The 13982-nt window shown below is 34.9% G+C and overlaps 1 protein-coding gene across 4 annotated transcripts in view; it reads left to right on the top strand.

Moving 5' to 3' along the window:
* Positions 1–4422: 4422 nt before the first annotated feature.
* Positions 4423–13982, top strand: part of LOC106663679 (adenylate cyclase type 8-like) — a 261838-nt gene continuing 252278 nt past the window's right edge. For all 4 annotated transcript variants that reach the window (XM_014388701.2, XM_014388699.2, XM_024227503.1 and 1 more), the window contains exon 1: positions 4423–4731. The gene's annotated coding sequence lies outside the window, so the exon portion shown is untranslated. The remainder of the gene's footprint in view (positions 4732–13982) is intronic.

Below are 13982 nucleotides of genomic sequence, written 5' to 3'. Positions count from 1 at the left end.
TTACAATAATAATTCTTAATTAGCGAAGATTAAATCACGCAAAAGTTAAAGAAAATTTATTTTTAAACGAATAAAAGTAAGTGGTGCGATAATCTTGTCTATCAGAATATCTAAATTAATTTTGGGACTGATATTTAATGTATATATACACAAAAGTGCTTAATATATCATTCTAAGTGTTTTATTTATATAAAACGGATAAACTTTCAGTTGCCAAAATGTCCTTGTTTACTATATGTTCTTTTCCAGATAGAACTCACTATGTCTATGATGTCTATGAATTATGTGTTTTGTAAATATTTAACACTTTAAAACATTTTAACTTTGGGTCAATAAGATGAAAGGATTCGTTTCGCAGGAATTCCTGCGATGTTTCTCTTCCTGGTGTAATTAGGTAAGAATCTAACATTAACAAGAGAACAACAGGGGGGAGGCTTTACCTAAGTAATACATCTGGCCTGGGACTTAATTAAACGTTCTAACTTATTCGATTCCTCCCTGAGCGGGGATTAAGTTAAAAAACCGGTCTCGCCTATTAATCCAGTTACGCCACTCCTCGTTTTAGCCGTCGGTGCATTTTCGTTTTGTTTGACCTTACAAGGAAAATATTTGGACAAGGCAACTGTGTGTCGTACATTTCAAGGGATTCAAGAAGTGCGTGCAGTTCTTTAATAAAAAAAAGTCCTATTAAACAAGCGAATCAATATTTTCTATTTATGAAAGCATAATTAAAAATTGTATTGAAATATTTTTCTACTGTTTAAAAACGATAAGACGCATTAGCCATAATAATTGCCATTTTTTTCACTCATGCGGTCAAAAGAAATATATTTTCTGTTTTAACATTAAATCTGTTTACATATTAGTATATTCAAACATGTAATAACAATAGTCGAAGTCATCAGGGTAGCTGATGATGGATGATGAAATCTGACATGTACATAAATGAATTCGTTATTTGCATGAAAATCATCTTCTGTGTGATTTGTTATGAAACTGGAGTCAATTTCATTTACACGCTAACCATAAATGACTGAATAATTTTTAAAGTATCTAATTTAACAAAATGTTTTTGATAATTTGATTGGCTAAAAAATAATTAAATAATCTATATTTAATAGAGCCCAGCATATTTGTAAGTACAAAAAGTAAATAAAAGAATAATCCAGCAAAAGAAACTTTTTACTATCATATTATCATAATCAGGAATGAAAATATTATAATTGCTTTAGTTTGTAATTTGATTGGCGTACATATTAAGATAATAGAGGCTGTTACTGAGAAACAATGAAATCGAGATACATAGAGGAAGGAAGGCGTGGTCACAAAAATAATATTATAAAACAAATAATTTGAAATGGATTTTGCTAAATCAATACGCGAGAGAGTAAAAGACAATTAGAGAGATAAAGAGAGAAAGAGCAACGATTAAAGTGAAAGAATGGAGTGTTAACAATAGGACAAGATCGTTAAAATATCTTGTCAAGGTCTTCGGGGTCATGAACCTGTAGTTCGAACGTCGCCGAGGATACTTGTCCGTTTGTCCTCGCTATTTTTGACTCGTCAGTCGCGCTTCTAGTTTAGGGGGTTTATTTGGTGCAGGCTTTCAGAGTAGACGGCGAGAAGCGTTTGACAGACGAATTAAAAAAATAAAGAAAGAAAGAAATAAGGAAAGAATATTAAGGAAACAAGGCAACAAGAGTATAAAGATATAAGAGGGAAAAAAGGTATATATGGGGAAAAGAGATTTGCGAGGATATTGAGAGATAGATAGATGATAGATTGATAGATAGATAGATAGATAGATAGATAGATAGATAGATAGATAGATAGATAGATAGATAGATAGATAGATAGATAGAGAGAGAGAGAGAGAGAGAGAGAGAGAGAGAGAGAGTGAGTGAGATAGAAAGGGTGGAAAAAGAAAGGGGGAATAACTGATGTGGAAAAGAGAGTAAGTGAACATATGTATGGAAGTGAGAGTGAGATAAACAGCTAGTGAGAAGGAAAGGTAGGGTACTTAGAAAGGAGATAAATATAGGTGTAAGAGACAGGGAGTGAACTTAGATATTGGGAGAGAAAGAATGGGGAGAGTGAATAAAAGGAAAGAAAAGAGTGTGAAAGAAATGAAGAGGGTTTGAGAAAATGAGAATGTGAGAGTGACAGTAAGATGAGGTTGAGAGGATGCGAAAGACAGGGGTGAGAGAGAGAAAAAGAGAGAGAGAGAGATATGACGATTATGAAGAGAGCAAAATATATATGTCAAAATATGTCGAGAGAAAAATAGAATGAAAAAACGTGAGAGATTAAAATAGAGACAAGTAAAATAAAAGAGAAGGAGAGAGGGAAAGTAGAGGGTGGAAGAAGATGGAATAAAAGAGTGTATTTGTTTATTTACATGTACAGGCTGGTAGCTTAATTTAACTGAAATAATAATAATAATGGTCTATGAGTGAATGTTTGGAGTCTCAGCTTTACAGCACTCAGATAGCTAACTTAAGATAGTAGCCATTAAAACGCCCTTAAAAATTAATTATAATAGTGTACCTGTTTAAATTATTTATATTAGTGATTATACTAAAAGATTATGTGTTTGACAGAATATGTGCTGACAAGACGATTCATTCCATAGAGCAGTGATTCCAAAACTGTGCACTTTGAAAAATGTCTATAAAAAATATTATTTATTTAGAAATCGTGAGATGCGGTCTGGTGTGATGTAGGTTTCAGAAAAACATTTTCTTTAACGTGCCAACGTTTCGATCTTTATTGAGAACATCTTCAGGGCTCAAAGTGTTTGTCTTCTTCGGCTTTACACAGAAGAGAAACACTTTGAGCCCTGAAGATGATCTCAATAAAGATCGAAACGTTGGCACGATAAAGAAAGTGTTTTTCAGAAACCTACGTCACACCAGACCGCATCTCACGATTTCTAAATAAATATCGATTAACGGTCACTAATCACCACACAAAAAACAAATTATTATTTTAATATTTATAAAAAAACGATAAAATAAAGCCCTTTTGACTAAACCCTAAAAACTGGTGGCCATCCAAACTCAATATGGATGTTAACGAGACAACTGCAATTATATTTTTTTATTGCCCAAAATAAACTATTTATCTTTTATATGTTTTGTACATTTTTACGCTTTTATATGTTTGATAGTATTCCAAAGAGAATTTCCTCAGAGCGCAGTTTTCGTACTTCCAAAAGAAAATATCTAAAACGAATAGAAAATAATTAAAAACCTCATAAAATCATGAAAACATAAATTAATTAATATTATGAACGTATTATACTATGTGTTTTTGCATGCTCTAATAACTATAATATTAACAAAAAAAAACTAATCGGTTAATTAATTTAAATTCATGACTATCAACAATTCACTATTTTCGTGGTCCGCTTGACCAAATGAAATTGAATTGAAAATTGGCAAAAGGAGGGAAAACTCATAAGGTGGAGTTGAGATGGGATGTTGCTGTCCGAGTGGATCGAGGTCACGATAGCTCAGGTGGTAGAGCAGCGGCGTATCTAGCCGAAGGTCGAGGGTTCGAATCCCTCTCGTGCCATTAACTTTTTTTCGTCTCAACTAAAAACCTTAATTAACTGTCAACAATTCTTGTTAAAGTTTTTATTGTTTGTGAGTGTTTCTTAGTGACTAGTTTTTCATGAGTTGTTGAAGTCGTGAGGAGGGTCATGAATGGAGTAGTTTAGAAACAACGCTTTCACACAAAACCAATATGACATGACAAGAATAGCGCCACACTTTATGCCCTGAAGATGAACCGAATAAAGGTCGAAACGTCCGCAAAAAAATGAAAAAGGTGTTTTTCTAAACTACCTCATTCTTGAACGCTTCTCAGGGCTTCAACAATTTATTGTTTATCTTTTCTTTTCAAAAGGCAAATTTTTCAATTTCACAAGAAAACGAGCTGTTTTGATTATTTATTAAATACAATTGTAGATATCATACGAGGTTTAGATATAAGTTTATATTAACTTTTTTCTGAATTGGAAATAAATTAGTCGTAATCATAATGTTCACGCTGAGATATACGTTTGTTTTGGCTTGGGACGGCGCGAAAAAATTCTGATATGTTAAGGGCGCCGGAAACAGAAAAAGTTTGGGAATCGCTGCAATAGAGAAATAATACAATTCAGAAAAACAAAGTATTTAAATGTGTTATACCATTATCACTACATTTTGGACAATAAATTAATGGTTTGTTCAGTTAAGATAGTGATGGAGATTTAGAGGTGCGGTAGATAGGAGAGTCGTTGTGGGCTTGCGCCTGGGTTGCATTGACCACATCCCTAACCATCCTTAACCACTCGCATCTTCCTGTGCCGGCACGGATTTGTAGACGGAGATCAAGGAAAACACCGTTGTTTATAAACAAAGACGGCCAAGGCCTCATGCAGGTCAGTCGAAACCGAAGAGGTGGAGGGAGTCCAACGAGGCCGAAGCAAACCGAAAGCCAGATACCGGCTCTCTTTCTACACGACGGCCGATTTACAACCGAAGAGTTTTCTTCCGCCCCGATCAACAGGTGTCAAACCGCCGGTGGATTATTTCTCCTGCATCCCTGCCTCGTGCAGACTGGCGATAGTCACAATCCGACCCCGATTGGCGCATGCTCTAACTTCAGAGCCGCCTCGCGCCGGCCACAGTCTTTCCCTGGACCCACGAACGTCAACACGCCGCTCATCTTCACCGCAGTAACGTAAGTGTAATTTAACAAAAATTATTTTCTGGAAGAGAAAAAGCCTTCCAAGAGAGGTCAATCTATTAACAAAAAAGAAATTACAAAATTTAACTCAAATGTTAAAAAAATCCTATAACCATCAACACCTCCCTGATGGTTATGTTTGGCACAAATTTACCTACTTACTTACTGCTTAATCAGTAAAGTAAATAATAAATAACATTGTTTTGTTCAAATATACTTTTAAAGATAGCTTCTCTTGATTGATATGAGACGTCCAGACATAAGAGTTTGCTTATCATTTATTCCATAAAAATAATTATAATTGATTTAATTAGCTTAAATGGATATGGCTTAATATGCTATGCACAAAGCAAAAAAAAAGTTTAATCCTCCGCAGAACATTGTCTCTTTCGACTCTAGTCTATTAAATTATTTAAATGTGTTAAACTTTTCCCACTGTAAACACTAAAATGGCAGGTTTTATTCGTATATATGACAAACACGGTTAAAACTTTTCGAGGTCTTTCGTGTTACAATTTTGAAATTCCGTTATATTTTACTCTCGAATTTGAAGTAACCTTGAATAGATAGTTCGTGTTGTTGGGCTGGAATTGTTCTTTTTTGGAACTGTCGGACGGCTGATATGTGAAATGGCAGAAAAGTATTTATCTGCCGCTATCAGGCTGACTTTTCCTGAACGATGAATCGAACTTTTCACCTGATAGTTATTCTTACGAAAGGAATTGTGAACAAATATTCAAATTCATCCAAAAAACGCTTTGTGTATTGCTAATGTTTAAATTTGTTCAATTTTTTTTTAGGCACGAATCCTTGACTAACCACTATTCATAGATCAATTTTTGGTTATTCAAACTTAAATTCTCGTTTTTGACACATGGTTTGTTTCATTTAACAATAGTATTTTTGATATTTTTCAGTTTACTTTACCTTGATACTGTAATTTTTTTTAGAGCCATTTTCATTGCCAATATAAAAGAAATTTCTCGGATAAGTCCTTGTAGTTTCATTTCAAGAGAAATCGTTTCAAATCTCTTTTTACTCACCGTGTTACATCTAGAATGCAATTAAGCAATTATTCGCTAATTGCAATTATACCCTTTGCATTCAACCACTCGTTGTAACAAGTTACTACTTTTTGTTAAAATCGTATTACAATTGAAGCCTTTATATCAGTTTTTTGCCTCGCTTTGTCAAAAAAAAAAAAATCGTTTTAGCAAATATGACGATCCTGGTCCGCTCATCCTCGCTACTTCTGATGCGTCAGGTATTTCGCCATATAAATGTCCGCCCGCAAATATGCTCACAAACATAAAGGGAGAACAGGTGGACCTTAACGACTTCTGCCTAATGGTAAACGCTTCAAACCTTCATATTTCAAGTTGTGTTTGAATGACTGAGATATTACGATTTTTTTAATCTTTTCATACTTTTCTATATACGTATTCTTGCTATTATTTGGCACTAATTACTAAATTTCATAAATGCGAGTTAAATATTACAAATTGAACGGTTTGCAACCGTATTTTCTTGAAGGTTCAGCTGGAAGATTCGCCGATTGAATAGTAAATAGTTATCGCATGTCGGAAGAAATATGCGAAAAAATGAATTGCCAAGGTTTTTTCAACATTCTTATTTTTGATTTTGCTCAAACGTACCATAAAATACGATAAAAAAAGGCAGTAAGATTTACATTTTTAACATGTTAGTCTGTCAAGTTTATCGCTAATGTTTATCTCACTTTTTTTTTCTTTAAAGACATTCATAGACCAAGTTGTGAGTAGTATCAAGTTGAAATAGATATCGGATTTTTTTCTCGAGCTTATCTTACTCGCTTCTATACTTTTTATTCGATCTGCTATGATAAATATTTTAACATGCCTTCTGACTATTTAACTCTAAAATATGTTGTAATTTTATGATTATCTTTATTGAAAAATTTAGTTTATTGAAAGGAATGAAAGTACACGGACATCAGCCAAAACAAATATTAGTTGGACGGTTCAAAGCTTCATTTGAAGTTGTGTCGTTATAATATAATGTAACATAACCAACATTTATCGTAGCATGTTAAGTTGGTTTTATGAAATGTAATTAAACTGACTTATTGACTTAATTATTAATTATGAGTTTGGACTTTTGACAATAAACTTTCGCCAATTATCTCATGTTTAATGTTGTTTAATAATAGAACGATTTTAATGAAATAGATATACATTCTTCAAAAATTTGACGATTAATAGAATTGACTGACTTTATCTCATTGGTTTGTTTATTGAAGAGGAGAATCGCCTCAATAGATTTCTTAAAACCGATTGAAAATCCAAGTTAACTTGTCGTGGGCGGAAACAAGTTCGACCCTTTCTAATAATAATTGTTACTGTTACGATTCTGTCCTAAATTTCTGACGAAGACGAAATTAGACTGTCGAAAGATAAAAGTATTAGTCACAGAGTTACCTAATGAATTTCTTTTTTTAACGCACAATTCTCACCTTACTCGCTCCGGGTTTGCTTAATCCGTTGTTTGTCCTTTATTGAAAAAATAAAAGCGTATCAGTTTAGGAAAAGTTTGCAGATGCAAAATACCACGAGTTTCATTAAGTAAATATTTAGTCTTCATTGTTCATGTATTTTATTAAGTTGTAAAAATTGTTTAAGACGATTGTCTGAAAAACGAAGAAAACAAATCGATCGAAGATCGAGGAAAATTTCCCTTGCCAGTATTTTAATCAACCCAGGCCCATACAGGGAAAAGAAAAGTATTTGGCTACGATCTTTTCCTTTTTCCTCTTTTTCTTTTAAGCCGAGCAGTTGCAGTTCTAAAAATGATATATTTCTCTTAGCCAGTAAGACTTACAAGGCAGGGTGGGAAGAAGATGTCTCGAGTCGTTATTTGTTTAGTTTTTCAGGCCTTTTCAGAGTGGAAATTAACGAAAACCGATGGGAAATAATTTCAGGAAGTGTTACAGCTGGGATTCGCTGAACATATTTATTTGATGGGTCTCGGTTGCCAAAGGTGCCGTGTCAACATCAATTTCCAACTTCTCCACGGCATGAAATTCTCTCAAACTCTTGGAAATACGTGTCTGTGTGTCTCCCGGCTAAAAGTAAAAAAGAAAACGGAAAGATTTGTGTGTAACAATGAAATTTTCTTTTGGGTAGTGACCACAGTGAAAGTAATAGCATAAGATATCTTCAATGGATTTTGGTGTTTTGAAAGTTTTAATTGTACATTAAGCAACTACTTCTTCTTTTATAAGATACCAAAATACCTTGATCCAGAGTGTTCAAAAATACAATGCACGATTAAAAAATAATACAATAATAAAAAATATTTTGTTGAGGTTGTGAGGAGCGGTCAGGAATGGGGTGGTTTGGAAAATACCATTTTTTTGCCGACGTTTCGATCTTTATTCGGGTCATCTTCAGGGCATAAATGTGGTGCTATGCTTCTGGTGTCATATTGGTTTTTTGTGAAGGTGTTGTGGTGTCACAAAACCAACACAGTTTCACACAAAGCCAATATAACATCACAAGTATAGCACCACCCACATTTTATGCCCTGAAGATGACCAGAATAAGGGTCGAAACGTAGGTAAGAAAATGAAAAAGGTTTGTTTTTAAGTCTGCCTCATTCTTGGATGCTCTTCTCGACTTCAACAAATTATGAAACAACAGGTCACTAAGAAACACGCATAAAACATATTACGCATTGACACAACACGGGGCTGAAATAATCAAGCTATCGGATGCCCCTGTCAAAAAATAAATAAAATAAAATAAAAATAAGATACCAAAATAATATATTTGCTTTTTAACGTTTTTTACACACCTACGGGTAAGTAGATGAATTCCTCCTTATCAAACTTCCAATCTTAAAAATTCCTCTGAAACTTAGTTAGTTCATCTGTCTGACTTATAATAGATCAATCTGTCATATCAGAGAAACAAATAGTACCCTCAACATCATTGATAACCGGCATGGTATGAGGATCCCAGTTAGGAACGGTTTCACCCCAATCAACTCCGTCACCATCACCTTTATTAAGATGTGCGCCATAAGGAACTTTATAATGATGTAAGGAGACTAGAGAGTAGGATTTATGTTCCGCAAGCCCTGCAATCTTCTGGTTTATTATACTTTTCTATTTCCTTGGTTCAGTCTGTCGATTCGATCCTTCTTTTAAGGAGTACAGGACAGACTGTTGTTGCTACAATTTCATTCCCTAGGTTTTTCTGTATGTTAGGTTAAATTTCCATTGAGCTGTTGCTTCGAATTCGAATATGATATGAGTAGCTGTTTTCTCCTCCTCATTGCATAATCGGAAAATGGGATCATCGTTGTATATTCCCATGTTGTGAAGATGTTTTCTCAGCTGCCAGTGACTGGTAAATAGTTCTATCTGTACTACTTATCTGAGTTTAGCTCTCTGTAACTGCAGCAGAAAGTTTGCCAATCTTGGTGAGGGTTGTTTTAGCATACGTTTCCTGTGTCTAGCGCCCCTAGAGTTAATCCAATTCATATATATATATTTTTTTTTTTTTTTTGAAAGAAAGAATATATTCAGAACCGATATGTGCTCTCGAAAATTCTCTCTTTTTCCTTATCCAAAATTGTTTTTTGTGTCCAAGTACTCAAGATATCATTAGGTTGTTGTGTTTTCCCAGGTGATTGTGGATGCAACATGAAATACTTTGATTGAATATAAAAAAATATTTTTTTGCATTGTATAAATTCACTTTTTTCCACATCCTACATGTATATGTTAAATTTAAGCAATGTTTGTAAATCCCAGGCCCTGGAGATGTATTCGATAAAGATCGAAACGTTGGCATGATAAAGAAAACGTTTTTCTGAAACCTACGTCACACCTGACCGCATCTCACGATTTCCGAATAATCATCGACTAACGGTCACTAATAACCACACATTAGTGACTAATTTTTTTACATGCTAATGCTTTTGCTGCTTCGCCATCCTTCACAACATACATTATTCTACTCTATAATTAAGTCACTGTCATAGCGTCTTCCTCGTCATCAGTATAAACTTGGGCCTTCCGTGGCCTACTCAACGGAAAACTTACTCTCTCATCCTCAAAGCTTGCATATTAAATCGTGACTTTTAGTAGTCTAAGTAGTCAAAGATACCTTTATATCTTCCATTTATGTTCACGCTTTCTTCCAGCTTCTCTTTATTTTACACTACTGAATTTTCCCTTCACCGCGTTACATTAACCTTCAAATTTCTGGCACAGCACCTATCTATTGAAATTCAAACCTTCTGTATGGTGTACCCTAGAAATCTAATGCTGATTTGGACCAACTATACTTTATCTGGATTAGGCCTTAGTTACTAATTTGTCATTAGTACTTTTAATATAATTAGTACACTAATTGGGTTAGTACTTCCCTGACATGGTCTACATCACCCCAACACGTTGTACGTCCAAATAGTACAAATTTGTATTACCTCTCGTTGCAGTCCAAACTTGATTGTTGATTTTTTTTGCATCACGATCTAATTTAATTTAATGGTACGCACTATTTAAATTAAATACTTTCAAAAAATACCTCCTTCCTACCACTATTTCATATATTCCCCAGGGCTTCATTAAACCTTTCGCTTATCCAATCCACAAAGATTTTCCCTAAGAAGGTATTTTCTCAATACTGTTGCCCATAACCTTCACGTAATATCTATCCTCCCTACCAACACTGGTTTTGTCATAGATCACTCCAAAACAACTTCATCGCCTAAACCATAGGCTTACGTTTGGATAAATGAATCTAATAAAAACAAATTTCATGTAGTTTTTCATTCTAAAAAGAAAACCTATTAAGGTTTTTAGTTGAGATAAAAAAGTCAGTGTCACGAGCGGGATTCGAACCACGACCTTCGGCTAGATACGCCGCTGCTCTACCACTTGAGCTACCTTCACTTCGATCTACTTGGATTTCTCACAAACTGCAGCAACTATGATTACCTATACATACGTGAATCACATTTCATATACATGAACCGACCGAGGAAAAACTATATACAGGGTGTATCAATTTCTACGGTCTACCCATTTAATTCGAAAACGATTAACTTTAGCAAAAAATGATATTGTACAAACCTCACGTTAATTTCGGCTAGGAATCGCGTGGTGGTAATAGATTTATCAAAAGTTCCTCATCTAGCAGGCAAATTAAAGCAACCCCATGATCCTTACCCCATTCTGTTACGATTCCTATCCTTAATTAACTTGCTAATGTTTTCGAAATAAACGGGGAGAGCCATCTTGTTGTTACAAAAAGCATACCCCTCACGCCTCTTCCGTCGGGCATAACTTAGAAATTGTCGATCCTATCAAAATTTTCCCTTCAGCAAAAGTGACATAAAATAAGCTCCAGAATCTAATTGTATAATAAAAATATGGGATTATTTAAAATAACAAAGCTAGTGTCATTAGGGATTGTATCCAAAATCTACAAAACCAGGGTAAACACAACAACCTGATGATATCTTGGGTGCCAGGGCACAGGGGAATTTTGGGTAACGACAAAGCGGACAGTCTGGCCAGAGGATGATCTGCAAGATCATACATAGGCTCCGAACCTATACTTGGGATAACAAAAACAAATATAGAATCGTCTGTCGCAGAATGGATCCAAACAAAACAAAAGGAGAAGTGGATAAACTCTAGCAGTGCTAGACATAGTAAACTTATACTTTTTAAAAGGATAGTTCCTACTCACAGTAAGTTGTTTTGCAACGATCCGGATTTCGAGACTTTTAGCTCACCATCAGGTTGTAGAAGTCCTTCAACCGATGATGAGCTAAAAGGTTCGAAATCCGGATCGTTGCAAAACAACTTACTGTGAGTAGGAACTATCCTTTTAAAAAGTATTGAACACCACACTCACTCCATCATTTATCATTTCTAGTAAACTTATGGTGAAACAACCCTAATCCAGACTGGCAAAAGCATTGCTGCAGTTGGAGAGGGCCAAACTCAGAGGAGTGGTATGACTACTAACTGGTCACTGGCATCTGAAAAAACATCTACACAACATGGGCATATACAACGATGATCCTATTTGCAGATTATGTAATGAGGAGGAAGAAACTGCCTGTCATATCACCTTCGAATGCGAAGCAACAGCTCAAAGGAGATTTAACCTAACGGAAAAAACTTAGGGAATCAAATTGCAGCAGCGACAGTAAAAGACCTGATACTTCTAAGGAGAAGGATTGAGTCTATTGCTTTGAACTAAGGAACTAAGGTACAATAAGCCAGAAGGATGGAGTGCCTGGGAAGAGCAAACCCTACTTCATAGTATCCTTTTTTACCACTATACCTTAGTGCCATTTCCCGGATAGATGAAAAAGTTATGTTAAATCTGTTATACCACCCCGCGAATCCTAGCCGAAATTAATTCGGGGTTTGTATAAGACCATTTTATGCTAAAGTGAATCGTTTCCAAATTAAACGCGTGGAATATAGAAGTAGGTACACTCTGTATATGATCAAACATGATGCTGATAAGTAGGAGTTTTATATTTCCCAACTCGTGGTTCTTGCTTGTATTTTCTAGTTCCTTAGTTCAGTGTAATCCACTCGATTCTTATCTTGAGAAGCATTAAGACTATGGCAAACAATATAAAATCATGTCTAAATTATCTGCTCACCCTAATCAATTTATACTGAACAAATCTTCCCTCTGACCCGCGCGGTCAGCAGGTTTGGGTAACGACGATGTCATAACGTCAGTTCGACTCACTAACGAACCACTTGTGGCACATTTGCATGTTATATTTTTGTGTATAGCTTTAAATATAACAAAGATAAGAAAATATTCGCACAACGTACATAACCTACATAGTTAACAAAGCTAAAACAAATGAAAATTCGTTTATTATTTAATTAACAGTCATTGTGGTCTTTCTATTGTTACTAAGTGTTTTAGGTTTTGTTGCTATAATATTAGAACAATTTTACAAAAGGAGCGTTATGTTTTTCCTGCTTTGATAAACATTTGCTCTATTTTTTCTTAGGATGTTTCAAGGTATGAATAGTAATTATGGCTTTGTGTTTTTCACCCTTAATAGAAAAGGCTTGTATTTCAAACTCATTTTTTTTTTATTTAAAAGAATAATTTAACTGTTTTATGCTTGTTCCAATCGATTGCCGGCAAACAAAAACTAAAAAGCCATTGTCGTTTTTGTCCGTGATTTGTACGTCTGGTTTGTTTAATTGAAAACAAAAATTCATGACAATGACGATAAGATTTGTCATTTTCCACCCAAGTTACATACGAAGCGATGTGTTGAAAGAACGAATGTTTGAAACTCAGAAGTTCACTTAATCTATTGTTACTCAGGCGGAGAGTCGAAAAGTTAGCGGATGATAACATATTGGATGTGTTGTCTCTCATATCTGTAAATTGGTTTCCCCACGAACGAGAATGCCTCCGCTCTTTATTTACCCTTTTACGGATAAATCCAGAATAGAAAGTGTCAAGTTGCTGTATTTCAAAGGGATTCGATAAATTTTAACGGTATATTTCCTTACAGAGAGTACACGATACTTACGACTTACCGGCTTACGAATTTCACCTCTTAAAATCAAAGTAATTCCCGCTTATTACTTTGTGCCCTTTCGAACAAAATTTGTGAGATTGAAAGTCAAGTTGTAATAATAATGCAGAATAAGCGCGATATTGGACAAGTTGTTTTAAACGTAGGTCGGTTCGGTAATTGGGTTAGTTGTGCTTTGAATTTGGTCTTGCTCATCACGTTTAATTAGTATGGATATTCCGTATAAAGAATGATGAAATAACCAGATAAACTATAAAAAAATAACAGAATAAAAATGATGATGTTCTCACAACTAGAATTAAAACGGAAAGGATACTTCATAAAGTATGAAGGGACATTTTGTTCAGAAAATACTTCCTCCTACATGCGAAAGTAATGACCTGACCCTGGCATGGGTCCCTGGACATTCGGGGCATAGAGGCAACAAAAAGGTTGACATGTTGGCCAAAAAGGGAGCCAACATGGACACTAAGGGCCCAGAACCCTACTGCCGCCTAGCAGCAGATATATCTTAAAATGGATCCTTAACGAGACCAAAACCTTGTGGAACAATACCGCAGGTATGAGGCACGCGAAGAGATTCATAGAATACCATCCGCAAAACTTACAAAAGAATTACTGGAAGGCAAGCGCAACCGAACCAGGATTCTGGTTGGACT

This window comes from Cimex lectularius, unplaced genomic scaffold (assembly GCF_000648675.2).
Source record: "Cimex lectularius strain Harlan isolate CLEC.00 unplaced genomic scaffold, Clec_2.1 scaffold116, whole genome shotgun sequence".
NCBI classification, from domain to species: Eukaryota; Metazoa; Arthropoda; class Insecta; order Hemiptera; family Cimicidae; genus Cimex; species Cimex lectularius.
Note: the sequence above shows the minus strand (reverse complement) of the source record. Positions and strands in the feature narration are given on the sequence as shown.